Below are 15,487 nucleotides of genomic sequence, written 5' to 3'. Positions count from 1 at the left end.
TGTGAAGATTTCAGCAGTCCAAGGGTCTATATATAGATATCCCACAATACACGCCCTCTGTAGTCACATTGGCGGTGTCTGTTTATCTAGATTTTTCTCCTGGTAAATTTTCCACCATGCTCACAGAAAACGCAAACGCATGCAAAACGCATGAAACAACATGTAAACGTTGCGTTTTTTTAATGCATGCATTACATTATGCATCTAAAAAACAATGCGTTTGCACGCAGTTTATCGTGCGTTTCAGGTTGCGGCATAAACGCTGCGGATTCTACCGCAAATGTGAAACTAGCCTAAGTTCTTGGAAAGCTTGAATTGCAAAATTCGACCATTTGCAGGAATAAACGATTTTCGAGAGTACTTTTTAATTAACTTGTGGTAAAAAACCTTCTGCGATGTATATGCTAACCGCCCCTCCTGTGATATATATGTAGTGCTGCGAGTCCTTTTCAAAATTCATCACTAAACAGCGGCCTTCGCGACAGACTGACCCAAACATGGAAAATCAGTTTGGCTTACACTCTGGCTTACAGAGTGCTGATGTATTCTTTTGTTTGTATAATGTGCAGTCATAGCAGTTTGTACTTGTTCACACTTGGTTTACTCTGTTAGGACATACTGGTTAGTTTTTTGCCTTTTTTGTAGTACCTAATTTTAAGACCTTCAAAGCACCAGATTTTTTACTATTATTATTAGTCTGGGTTCACATTGCGCTAGGGCAGTCCGTGTAACAGACACATTTTTAAGTAGTAAAAACGCAATGTAACGGACATTGTAACGCACCCATAGACTTTCATTTGTATGACGCATCGTAATGCATGTCAAAATTGGCATACGTTTGCAACATTCCGTTTTTTTATGACGTACCTTCGAACACGGCCTGCAGCGTTTTTGGGTCCGGTCAAGCTAACGCAAGATTAACGGAAGCGCTAATTCTGCCATTAAAGTCTATTGCTAACGCAGCCAGACGCAAATCAAGTAAAATGTCCAAATGAAACCATACGTTGGATTGCGATAATGAGGGTGGTGGGTGGTCCATGAGGGTCCATGTGGTCATGTGACAGGAAATATGATTGCAGCCATTTTGGAGTATATACTCTGCCAGCACATATTGTGAAAATGCCAGCAGCACAGTGTGTGTGTCTTGCAAGCGATCAGAGGCAATGTAAGTACAATTCTATGTGTATATTTTTCTGTGTACATCATTTGAGTGTGTAGTGCCCATCGGATGTGTGTGTACTAAATGTATTGTTTTGTTTGTACACAGATGTCGGATAGTGAGGGATCAAGCAGCAGCAGCAGCAGCGTGTCTGCAGTGTTCTCTTAACAATCGGTATGCTTTAGATTTAAAAAGCCACAATAGTGTTGTGTGTCACTCCAGTGTATTGAGGTAATAATGTGTAATCATGTTTTTATTGCAAATAGGAATCTTCTGATCCCGAACCTGCCAGGCCACCCCCAAAAAAATTGGCAAAAGTGACAAAGAAGGTACATGCCACACATTTTGTGTCTTTAATTAACACATAAATTACTTGATACAAGAATTTTTTTTTTTTTTTAACTACACCATAGGTTGTTGAAAAGGGGAAAAAAAAGAAACAGCCTCGCCGTCTGTCTTCACCTCACCTAGAAGTGGTAAATATCACTCAAAATGTTCCTTTTTGACAAAAAAATACTACCGTAATTACTTGTTTCCTTTTTTTTTTTTATTAAAAAATCAAACATACAAAAGAAACATAAGACAAGAAACATATATATAAAACTACATTAAAAAACAACATACATATCATAACATAAACCAAACACTACAAGGACAGCCAACAAAAATTAACGATTAAACATTGCAATACAATTTATAAAAATTTAAAAGTGTTTTAAAAAAGCTAAAAAATTTGGATAAAAAGTCCTTAATAATAAAATGTAATTTTGGCGATGAGATAAAGTTATGCAACCAAAAATGAAATTCTACATTTTAATATAACGTTTTGTGTTTACATAGTCCAAGCAGCCCGCCAAAAAAAGAAGGAATATTGTGGTTGACGAAGAGCCCTTGGACATAGAGAACGAGACACTTATAACATTAGTGGAAGCAAATCCGTCCATATGGGATCAAAGTGACAGCTCCCACCACGATGTTATTAAAAACCGGAAGTTGTGGGATAATATAATATGCCAGTTGGACCCAGGATATTTGGATAAGTCCGCATCATCTAAGAAAAAAATTGGTAATTATTGCTGAACTTAGCGTGCAAAATGTAAAGATTGCAAGCTGTCAAATAATTTTTTTTTTGTTTTATTTCTGTGAAGCCGACGCTGTCCATACCCGGTGGAGATAAATTAGAGATCGATTTGTACGGGACTTCCGCACCAGCCAAAACACCCCCAGTGGATCTGGTGGCAAACATGTCACCCCTTATGTTCATTATGAGCAATTGTTGTTTCTACAGAAAACGTCCCAGCGCTCGCAAGTAAAAAGCTTCGGTGTGAGAGACAAACAAGTATTTAATTAAAATCTCTTAAATACATTTTTATTTTTTTGGTTATAGAACGTTATGCAGTACCGCTGCGCCTCGAGAGGCAGAGGAACGGGAGCCATCTCTACAGGAAACAAGCCAGCAGACGGGCGCTGAAGATGTGTCTGGCCTGAGCGAGCCACGATCAATGGAGAAGTAGTACTGTGGCTCCTGTTGTCAGTGCCTGTTTGCAAGCACACCGCGGACGCAAGCGAGCATCTGCCAAAGATGAAGTTGATGCCATAATTGTAGATGGACTCCAACGGTTAGAGGATCTGTGTCGCAGTGAACACAGAGATCTAAGGCGGGAAATAACGGAATTGCAATCCCGTGAATCTGTATATGCAGCCAATGAGTGGAAGCTCCTGCTTTTGTCATATGTGCCTGCAGTTCAAAATATACCAGCGCACAGAAATATAATGTTTAGGCAAAGACTTAATGACCTAGTCGAGGAATTTTTGGGCCCCCAGGAACCCACTTCCTCGAGACCAAGAACCATGGACATGCCGTCATACAAACCACAATACAGAGGCCAGGGTGAACCGAGTATGGAAATGCAAAGGCAATGTAGCAGTCCAGCGTACAGTTGGGCAGACAATACGCCCGTGCAATATCACAGTCTGTAACTACTGTTTAAACAATCACCAAACTTTGCCAATTCCTGCGTTTAAATTGTTTGTGTAAAAAATATTTTGTACCCAAGTTAATCATGTATGTTTTGTTCATCCCTATGGGATCTCAAATGTTTAAATGTTTACCAACAATCAGGTTGGACGTACAATGTCTTCAGAATATTTTTTAGTAAAGTTAACTGTTATTATAAACTTTCATATTCTTGTAATGGATTGAACTTTTTACAATTGATTAAGGTAATATTAACAAATTTAAAAAAAGAAAAAAAAAAAGGGGTTCATGCCTGGAAACAAAATTGTGCAGGCAGATGCATGCCTTCACTACACGGTGCACATTTTCAGGTTGCACTTGCATGCAAGTTAGTAATATACACCATTTTAAGGTCAAAATACCAAAGGCACATTCCATATAACGTCTTGCCCGGCTCAAACGATAATTAAACATGCGTCTTGTGTAGTTTAGACTACGGCTTGAGTACGGCTTTAGGAGATTGCGTCCGAGTTAGAACGCCTCATCCCCAACTAAAACATAGGGCAAACTTGGGCCTTCGGTCCCCGGAAGAGGTCGTGCTGAGGGTATGTTGAAGTTGTTGCTGTACAAATATTTCCCCATGTTGGACTCTGGAATCGTTCGTCCGTCCATATGCACCAATATCCACAGCAACAAAATGGTATCTAGCATCCGCAATAGCCATCAATACAATGGAAAAGTATTTCTTATAGTTATAGTAGAGGGATCCACTATGCACTGGTTTCTGAATCCGAATGTGCTTGCCATCCACGGCACCAATACAATTGGGGAAATTAGCCACATCCTCGAAATGTTTGGAAATCGATATCCACATTTCTGTTGTCGGGGTTGGTAGCACAAGTGGTTGTAAGTTGTTCCAAATGGCATCACAAGTTGCCAGTAACTAGTTGGCAAAAGGTTGATTTCCCCAGTCGAAATTGAAAATACAGTGACGCAAAAGATTCTCCGGTAGCCAGATATCTGTCGGAAATAAAAAAAAAATAATTAGCACTATGGACATATTGATAAGATTTTAAAGGACAACTAAAATAAAGGCAAGTTAAAATGGAATCGGACAATTGCCAAAGTGTACATAATTATATGAGATATGCTCCACGATAAATTACATCCTGTCTTTTTCAATAGAACAATGTTAAAACAGGATAATTACCTCAGAGTCACCACTAAACGTTGCTCCGCACAAATACTATCATGGAAAGTGCTGCGCTGATGATGTATCTCATCCTTCACATGCGAGAGCAGAACATCCAAGGTCTCAATGGACATCCGAAGATAACGTTGAAATTTAAAGGGATGATCCCGAAGCTGAACATACAGGGTGTGAAAGGCACCATATGTATTCCGTAAAAAAATCATTTCATGGATCCAATATCTCCTTTGTGAAATACGCCTTCTCCGCCGAAGTCGCAACTGCATCAAGCGAAATCTAATAAGCTCAGACACAAACATCTTGCTAGCAGAAGTTCACTCAATGCTTGCAAAATGGAGAATGTTTTCCATACACACCCAATGCTGACAAAAGAGCAAAAAAAAAAAGAGAACAACTTTAGTGACAGTGCCTGAACGCAGACAAACGGATGCTTCACAAACGGACATCAAAATGACATAAACGCAGTCACGTGCGTTAACGCATGCGTTAATGTGAAGCCAAATTTTCACCAAATTTGGCTCATTTCTGGACATGCGTTTAACGGATCCGTTAAACGGATTGTACAAAACGCAGTGTGAACCTAGCCTTAGTAGTAGTAGTAGTAGTAGTAGTAGTATGTCCTTATATATAAAAACGTAGAAAACAAAGTAGGTGTGCTAACTTTATCTAATGACAGTATATGGGTAAGTTCACACAGGACGTTTTTGCTGCGTATTTATGCTGCTTTTTTATGCTAATTTTCAGCTGCTTTTTACAGTACCAGCAAAGCCTATGAGATTTCAGAAATCTCATACACACACATTGGTTTTTTGTTTGATCGGTATTTCGTGCTTTGCTGCGTTTTTTTGACAGAGCATGTCACTTCTTTCAGCGTTTTTGCTGCGTTTTTTCACCCATTGACTTGAATGGGTGTTAAAAAAGATGCAGCAAAAACGCAGGTATCATTATTTGGCTACTTTCACACTAGCGTCGTACTCGGCCCATCGCAGAGCGTCGGGCCGACGTACCGACGCTAGCAGTGAATGCGCCGCACAACGCGGGCAGCGGATGCTGTTTTTCCACGCATCCGCTGCCCCATTGTGAGGTGCGGGGAGGTGGGGGCGGAGTTCCGGCAGCGCATGTGCGGTCGGAAATGGCGGTCCGTCGGCGGCAAAAAACGTTACAAGTAACGTTTTTTGCAGTCGGCGGTCCGCCACAACACGGCGCAACCGTCGCACGACGGTTGCGACGTGTGGCAAAGCGTCGCAATGCGATGCAAATGCTAATCAATGGTGAAAAAACGCATCCTGCAAGCACTTTTGTAGGATGCGTTTTTTCAACCAAACGACGCATAGCGACGTGCAGTGCACGACGCTAGTGTGAAAGAGGCCTTTGCTGCGTTTTTGCTGCTGAAAATCCAAGAACATTAGCTTGGTCAAAGAGAAAAAAAGGCACCAAAAAAACCCAACAAAAACGCAACAAAAACGCACCAAAAAATGCACTTAAACCTGCGTTTTTGACACAGCTTCTTTCCTGCCAAGATGATTAGGTTTTGCTGCAGAAAAAAAAAGCTGCAAAAACGCCCTGTGTGAACTTACCCTATATGTTATGCACTGTGACATAAATTATCGTCCTTCCCTCAGAAATTAAGATGTTAGAATACAGCAACAATAAATGCTTTAGTTGCGTTTTTATTGTTCATTTCTGTTAATATTCTCTCTTGGTGGAACGGCTCCAAGATCATTTTGAATTTTCCATTGGTTATAACAGCATCATCAAAATTTGCCTATTTCTATACATTATATAAATTACAATGGTTCTAGCTATTCAAGCTATTATTAAAATGCAGGTAAAAAGAAAACTTTACCATATTTGCAGACCCCCTACACAAAAAAGAGGCTTATGTAAAGCAAGTACCAGTGTGTTCCTGCATGATAACATTTAAATCTGTTCATCCCGTTTAACTCTTTATAGTAATCATAACTGAGACACCGTCATGGGGACAGACTGAGTTATTCATTGTGATGGATAATAGGCTTAAAAACGAACATTTTCTGAATCATTTCATGGTAAGAGGGAAGACAGTCAATTAAGTGTTGGTGTTTAGTAAGGAACCCTGCAAAGACCTGTCAACAATTCAGCGGGATAGGATTTGCTCAGTGACCTACAGGGCCTTGAGGTTCACAAAACCCAATGAATGGATCAGCTTTTTATGGGCTATTTCCAGACAAGAACAATCTGATTTGTCCACTGATAAGGTTGAACGAATCTGTGAAGGAAAAGAGAGGAAGAAAGTCTTATATCTACATTTATGTTACAATAAGTGTGATGTATTATATTCATCTAATTATTACACCGCAACACTTGTAAGGAAATAAGATTTCAAATAATTTTTATAACAATGCAGTGATTACTAGTTATTACAAATTAACATGTTTGCCCAGGAGCTGAGATAACTATAGACAGTGATTAATCAACAAGAAGGTATTGACGAGACAATAAAAAACTGTAAAGAGAAAAATAAAGACTAAATCAAAGAATCATTGCAAAGAAAGTGAAAATAAGCCAAAAAATTATTATCCTTAACCACATAAATAATAAATAATTGAAAACAGAGAGTGTTCAAACCTTCAGAAGTATCTAGGTTTAAAGGGAGTTTGTCAGCACAGAATGACTGTTCAAAACCAAGTACAGGTGCTATGTGCACCCTTGGCGTGGCCAAACATTTAAGTGCACCTTCCCATCTGCTTTTTTTTCTTCTAGTTCCACCCCCCCTACCTTCTTTCATTGACAGCTGTGGCTTGATAAAGCCAGAGATTGACGGAGATAGATGCAAAAGGTGGGAAGGTGTACTTAAATGTTTGGCTGCACCAAGGATGTACTATGCGCTGTTATTTATTCATTCTGTGTAGAAAGAACCCCTTTCATGGTGAAGGTGGATGAAGAAAAGTCCACGACTAAATGCCATCACTACTTTATTTAGAATGACCCATTACATTTTTAGAGTTACTATAAATTCATTAAATCTCACCAGTTCAAAGGTTTCCAAGCGCTATCAACTTGCTGATACACGGTTAATATGCTGGTTTATAACATTACAAAGCTGTCCGGCCACTTTACTGAAAAAAAAACGGCTATCTGGAAGAAAAGAGCCTTATTTCTCGCAGGAGCCACCAGCTTTCAGCCATAGAGGTGTGTCGGGAGTGGCTGCATTGACAATTAAGTACACAGTGAGCGGCGGTTGTAAGCATGTCCTGGCACTTTCATTGACAGCTCGCTCTGCACAGATAGCATAGCCATTAAGGTACCTTCACACGAAACGACGCTGCAGCGATAGCGACAACGATGCCGATCGCTGCAGCGTCGCTGTTTGGTCGCTGGAGAGCTGTCACACAGACCGCTCTCCAGCGACCAACGATGCCGAGGTCCCCGGGTTACCAGGGTAAACATCGGGTTGCTAAGCGCAGGGCCGCGCTTAGTAACCCGATGTTTACCCTGGTTACCAGCGTAAAATGTAAAAAAAACAAACAGTACATACTTACATTCGCGTCCCCCGGCGTCCGCTTCCTGCACTGACTGACTGACTGAGCGCCGGCAGTAGCAGGGCACAGCGGTGACGTCACCGCTGTGCTGTGCTTTCACTTTCACTTTGCGGCGCTCAGTCAGTGTGGGAAGCAGACGGCGGGGGATGCGAAGGTGAGTATGTAGTGTTTGTGTTTTTTTACATTTTACACTGGTAACCAGGGTAAACATCGGGTTACTAAGCGCGGCCCTGCGCTTAGTAACCCGATGTTTACCCTGGTTACCAGTGTAAAATATCGCTGGTATCGTTGCTTTTGCTGTCAAACACAACGATACACGGCGATCGGACGACCAAATAAAGTTCTGAACTTTATTCAGCGACCAGCGACATCACAGCAGGATCCTGATCGCTGCTGCGTGTCAAACTAAACGATATCGCTAGCCAGGACGCTGCAACATCACGGATCGCTAGCAATATCGTTACAAAGTCGTTTCGTGTGAAGGTACCTTTAGGGATGAGCAAACCCGTGGAAGTTAAGGTTATCAGGTTCAACGGAACAATAGTACAAAGTTCAGTTCGGGTATCAGAACTGTACCTGAACTTGAACCTGAACCTGAACCCCATAGAAATCAGTGGTGACCTAAATTTGTAGCTGGAAAATCTCTCCATAAAACGGATTTCTGGGAGAAGGTGTCAATTATTGTGTATTATTATTATTATTTATTTATTTATATAACACCATTAATTCCATGGTATGCATAAAATCTTCATTGTTTTCATGTTCAAGTATTGAAAATGTACTACCACACATAAGCTAAGACAAATTTGTACTTTTTCCCCTCTCTAAATCAGAAGCAACTAATATTAGTGAAATGATATAAAAAAAATATATGAATTACATAGGGGTATGGTGGTGAAGTTTATTCCCTATCGATTAAAGGGGTTGTCCGGTGAAAATCGATAAGGCTGCGTCACTCTGTGTGACTGCAGACTTATGAATCCGCCAAGGGCACGCACTATGTTCTGAGGGGATTTGCCAGTTTGAGACCTGGGACCCGAAGGTTTGTATACATTATACATACTCCCATCCAGTGGGCGTGACGTCGCTCCATACACTTGTACACATCTTGGAGATAGGAATACCTCTTTAAGCTATGACATAACCCTCTGTACAGTTTGATTTTACATTTTAGCAGTGCAGAATTCCTCTGCTGGAAGAAACTAGGGTTGCTATAAATCACTGATGTTTGGGTATCACGCACCCTCTAATTGAAAATGTCATTAGCTGTGAATTAGTCACAATTAAGTAAACAGTTGATAGTGTGCAACATTAACTTTGACAATGCATAAATTTAGCGCCTGGCAGAACTCCATTGGCAAGCTCATTTTTACCAGCAGAGCTCATAACATCAATTCTGTAGTCTATTATGTTTATGTCAAAATGTTATTAGACCATATCGTGCAACATACTAAACAAAGGTGTGACCAGGGACTACATCATTTTATACCGAATATTGGGCTGCTTCCCAATTAAATATAACATGGAAAAGAAAGTCGGAAGCATATTGACATGATTCAGCAGAGCGGGGATTTAAAACTTGTGACTCTTAGGCTACTTTCACACTAGCGTCGTGCACTGCACGTCGCTATGCGTCGTTTTGCAGAAAAAACGCATCCTGCAAAAGTGCTTGCAGGATGCGTTTTTTCTCCATAGACTTTTATTAGCGACGCAGTGCGACGTATTGCCACACATCGCAACCGTCTTGCGACGGTTGCGTCGTGTTGCGTCGAACTGTCGCCACCAAAAAACGTTGCTTGTAACGTTTTTTGCTGCGTCGTTCCCGTCTTTTCCGACCGCGCATGCGCGGCCGGAACTCCGCCCCGCCTCCCCGCACCTCACAATGGGGCAGCGGATGTGTTGAAAAACAGCATCCGCTGCCCCCGTTGTGCGATGCATTCACTGCTAGCGACGGTACGTCGCAACGATGCAATTTGTCGTGCGTCGTCCGACGCTAGTGTGAAAGTAGCCTTAAGATGCTGTGAAATTTTATCTGGCAGCATGCTCTGATAGCTGATCATGCTGGAAGTTGTAGTTTCACATCTGGAGAACCTCAGGTTGGAGACCAGAAAAGTAATTTTTGCATGGCTTTTACAGGTTCTTTGTTTCCCTGGACATTCAACTTTGAGGCAGTCTTTAAACATAAATCAGCTGAAAGGCGCTCAGAAAAAGACAGATAATAGAGTTACAGTACAGTCTCTCTTGTCAGACCCATAGAACAAGCTCATTGATGGATTCCCAGTTATGTCATTCTGCAGCCATCAATAAAGAGTGCATTGCAGAGGCTACAGAAAGCAAATGGTGCAACAGTTTTAATAAAACCCAAATGCAAAAATGATTTCTATCCCCAAATACATGCATTTAGATGAAAAAAAATGTTGCAAAAGGTAGACAACCCCTTTAAAGGATATGGTCATTTGTGCAGTAGTCTGATGTAGGAAACAACAGTCCATGTGCTTAGCTAGGGTAATGTTCCTGTGAACTGGTTTCATAAGCAGCCAACAGGACTGTTAAAGGACCTTTGGGATGTAACTAACACACATAGGATTAATAAAAGATAAGTAACACAATATGGACTCAATGTTGCGCACTTTTCTTCAAGTATTGTAATTTGTTTTAATAGGGTAAACTGGTAAATCTTGTACATAATTATCAAATAAATATATAAAAGTTCTTCGGAAAAGAAGATGCTGTTGACTAGACTCCTGATGGAGGAAGCAGATAAGGATAAGCCATGCTATAGTCATGTAATTGCTGGCCCCTATATAGGGAATAGCTTAGGGGTGGGCTGGTGGGATATATACCTGGGTGCTGTGTGCCGACATGTCACTCTATCTTGGTCAATATATTTAGAGTCAGAACTAGGAGAAAGATTGAAACATTTCCCCCAGGTGATGGTGAACGCATACCTGCAAACATGGTAACTAGTTTTTATAATAATAATTATATTAGACTATAATTGTTTCTATGAAGGAATCTTTTTACTACTAGATTAAAACTCTAGAACCCATCAAATAACTTTCAGGTGTGTACAAAGGTTTAACAGTTACACTTATTCTGTTTTTAATTTAGTGATCGACTGGCTTGAACTATGGCACTGCTGATTGTTTAAATGTCCATATACATGGAAAGACACACAAGCCACTGATTTAAGGCCTTTGTCTGTTAGATACGTCCTGCTTGGTCACTGGCTCCACTTCTCCTTCCTAACAAAATCTGCATGTTATCCAAACCTTATCACTTCCCATTACCCCTAATAAGAACTGACAGCCAGAGACAGTCCTCATTAATTTTAATTGGGCCAGAAAAATTAACTGCACACAAGTTGCATTTATCTTTCAGTGGATACGTGACATAATCTATACAGACCAAAAAGCAGATAAAGCATAGGGTCTTACCTATTTCTGCTTATGAGATAGTATATTTTAACTTTCAGTTGGTGAGATGATGTTGCCGAAATCTCAAAAACAGCAGAGAGCGATAGTTGTACCTCACCTATCTAACATTTATCCGTGATCCTTTGGATAAGACCTGGTTTTGGCAGTAATACCCTGTTGGAAGCTGAGTCCGTAAACAGGATACATAAGAATGTAGCTGATTTATATAAAATAATATCTATTAGCTCTGTAATAAATATGGTAATGCCCAGCTTCCTTTCCAGTACAAATTTGTACTTTTGCTTTTGCAGCTGAAAACATTGAAATGCAAATATACAAATGAAGGTACCATGCCAGGATAATACAATAAGTGATGCCCGCATTGGAATGCTGCAAGCAGATGCTACTCTCCGTTGCTAGGCTAGATGATAGCAAGCTCTTTCCTTGTGAGCTCCGATTACCACGATAGCCGTTAAGTCCCAACCTTCTCTTGAATTATTTCATCCACTGTAATCAAAGCATAGTCTGCTGTACACTACCTCACTAGGAATTGGGTTTCACACTTGTCGTGTAGAAAGTATATGCACACATTGCTTTTACCACTGACTTAAACTGTACAGTATAATAGAATTCACCAGTAGGGTAAAGTAATACTATATTAAAAGTCTGGTTCCATTATTTGAAACGCTTAAAATATTGTTTTTGTTTTTGCATTAACTGTAAAACGATTGAAAAGAGCCAACTATTTTGTCATGTATAAATTGCAGTGTTGAGGGTAGAGAGTGTAAATGTGCTAATAAGGGGATAGATGGAGGAGACAGAGAGGGAGGCAGTAGGGGTAAATGGGAGATGCAAGGAGAACAGGAAGCTGAGCAGGAGTAATAAATGTTCTAGTAATATTAAATGTCTGCTGGCAAGTGCAAGAAGTCTAGCAAACAAAATGGATGAACTGGAGACTTATGACGGTCACAGAATACAATGTGGTGGGCATTACGTAAACCTTGCTTGACGAGAGCCATGACTGGGTAATAAAGGTAGAGCATTACACTACATTTAGAAAGCACAGGAAAAATAAAAAAGGTAGAGGGGTGTGTATCTTTGTTAAAACCTGTTCTCAATGAAGACCTTGGGGGCAGTTACAGCAATGTAGAATCACTAAGGGTAAATGTACACCGGGATGGCAATAATGGAACGCTGCTAATTGGAGTTTGCTACTAACCTAATATAGCTGAACAGGTAGAGGATGAAATGTTGCAACAAATTAAAAAGGTAGCAAACAGTAATAGGGTTCTTATAGTAGGGGTTTTTAACATAGAATCTTCTGGTTGTGCTAAAAGCTACAATTTCTTATCCACAGTTCAGGACAATTACCTCTCTCAGCTGGTAAATGAGCCAACCAGGGGAGGTAATCTGCTGGATCTGGTTCTGTCAAATAGACCAGGTACACTTTCAGATCTACAGGTCAGTGAGCATTTGGGAAGCAGTGAACATAGTATGGTAAGTTTCAATGTAATTTTCAATCAAAAATTCAAAAGGCGAAATGCCAAAACCTGGAACTTTAAGAAAGCTGATTTCAACAAATTAAGGGAAGAGATTAATCCTAAAGACTGGGCTAACGTCATGGTAACTGGGGATACCGAACATAAATGGGGCATTTTTAAGGAAATACTACTAGAATCCTGCATAAAACTTATACCCTCTGGTAATAAAATGTGAAGGAATAAAAGAAACCATTATGGATAAATAAAACAATACAATGTTTAGTAAGATAAAAACAAAGGGCATTCAAAATCTTGAAATCCGATGATACTGAAATAGCATTTCAGGAGTATAAAGATCTAAATAAGAAATGTAAAAAAGAAATCAAGCTAGCAAAGTTATCTACAGAGAAACAAATTGCCAACGACATTAAAATAAATCCCACATTTTTTTTATAAATACATCAATGCAAAAAAACAAAAACAAATGACAATAACAAGGTAATTACAGAGGATAAAGAAAAGGCTGAGATATGAAATAGGAACTTTTTATCCGTGTTCGCCAATGAACTGGTACAGGAATCATTCAACAAGGCAAACATCAAAATTCACAACCTGATATAACTAGTTTAACACAAAAAGAAGTACATCTACATCTGAGGAATTTAAACATTGGCAGTTCCCCTGGCCCAGATGACATTCATCCACGGATACTGAGGGAATTGAGCTCAATAATTGACAGACCGCTGTACGTTATATTATTAGACTCTCTTGTAACAGGGGTGGTGCCACAAGATTGGAGGATGGCTCACTTGGTACCAATATTTAAGAAAGGTAAGAAGGTGGATCCAGTCAACTACCATCCGATAAGACTGACATCAGTAGTGTGCACATTTTTGAGGGCAGTATAAGAGATGACCTGCAAAAATATATTATAGATAAAAATATAACTGACAGCAAGCACGGATTCATGAACAATAAGTCGTGTCTAACTAACATGTTGGGTTTCTATGAGGAGGTAAGTTCAAATCTGGATGTAGGTAATGCAGCTGATGTGATTTATCTGAACTTTGCAAAGGCATTTGATAGTGCTCCACATAATAGCCTTATAGTGAAGCTACAGAAGCAAGGACTGGTGGCAACTATATGCAGATGGGTAAGAAATTGGATAAATGATAGGAAGCAAAGAGTTGTCATGAATTGTACGTTCTCTAAGTAGGATAAAGTCAGCAGTGGGGTACCGCAGGGATCTGTGCTAGGACTGATTCTTTTTACTTTTTAACCTCTTTATTAATGACCTTGTGGATGGGATTGAGAGTAAAGTGTCAGTTTTTGCTGACAACACCAACCTATGTAGGATATTAAAATTTGACCTTGACATTACAATATTACAAAACGATTTGATTAAGATGACTGAATGGGCAAACACTTGGCAAATGAGGTTTAACGTAGATAAATGTAGGGTAATGCACCTAGGGCGGAGTAATCCTATTGCTGCATATTATACTCGGGACTACAGAACCGGAGAAGGACTTTTTCTCTTTACTTGTAACGAAAGGCATTTTCGTTACAAGTAAGCTGAGCAACAGTACTCAATGTCAAGCAGCAGCTGCAAAACCAAACAAGATTTTAGGATGTATAAAAAGATAAAATCCTGCAATCCCAACATATTATTACCACTTTATAAATCACTGATGAGGCCACATCTAGAATATGGGATCCAGTTTTGGGCTCCACATTTAATATGAGTTTCACTTTTTGTATTTAAGAACTGAAAAAATTTTACTTTTTGATGATATTTTAAATTTGTGAGAAGCACCTGTATTCAGATGATCACTAGTAGACCATACAATTAATAACTTTCTGACCAGCTTGTTGCAAAGTGTGTCTATGGACATCTTTCACATGGAAAAAAAATATTTTCTACATTTGTTAGTAGTTAGCTTTAGTTAAAGTAGTTTTCCACTTTCAGGACACCTAAAACACCTAAAGTAATAAACAGAATGGGTACTCACCCTTACCAGTGTTGGATCCCTGCTGCTGTGTGGATCTTGGTGATTTGGTTGCTGTAGTGATGTTACGTTGACAGTGCGCATCATCGCTGTAGTCAGTATGGGCTGAGGTAGACAGCTTGATCAAGTAAGCTCATTAATTGTATAAGGCGGTAATGTGCGCTGTCAATATGACATCACCGATACCAGTTTGATTTATTACTTATGTTATTTTAGAGAACATGGGGTCCACTTTCTTCAAAGTGAAAAAAAACCCTTTAGTATGTTTTCAATAAGTTTCACTGTACAATATTCATTCTTTCATTTATTTCTAGACCACCTGATACTCACTTTTCAGCCTCATTCAGGTTTCTGATTCTTCTCTTGTAGAAGTGTCCTTCCCAGTAATACATGCTGGAAATTAGCTTTATGTGTATTCAGGGAATTGGTATCAGTGCTCATATGCAGTGGCGTATCTAGGGGGGGGGCAGCCGGGGCATGTGCCCCGTGCGCAGCCGGCAGGGGAGCGCAGTCGGGCCGCCTAATTCGGCGGTCCGCAGTGTCTCCCTCCGGTGGCTGCATTCTGCCGCCCCCGGTCTGGGAGTCAGCTGTTAGCTGTGCCGACTGTCAAGCTGACAGCCAGCACAGAGAAGCTGCAGAGCGCCGGCTCCCAACATGTGCAGAGGTAGAGGGGGGCCCCTGCAGGGTGGCTGCAGCAGGAGGGAGAAATCCCTGCAGCTCCACTGCCCAGTGAT

Source organism: Ranitomeya variabilis, chromosome 1, assembly GCF_051348905.1.
Source record: "Ranitomeya variabilis isolate aRanVar5 chromosome 1, aRanVar5.hap1, whole genome shotgun sequence".
NCBI classification, from domain to species: Eukaryota; Metazoa; Chordata; class Amphibia; order Anura; family Dendrobatidae; genus Ranitomeya; species Ranitomeya variabilis.
Note: the sequence above shows the minus strand (reverse complement) of the source record.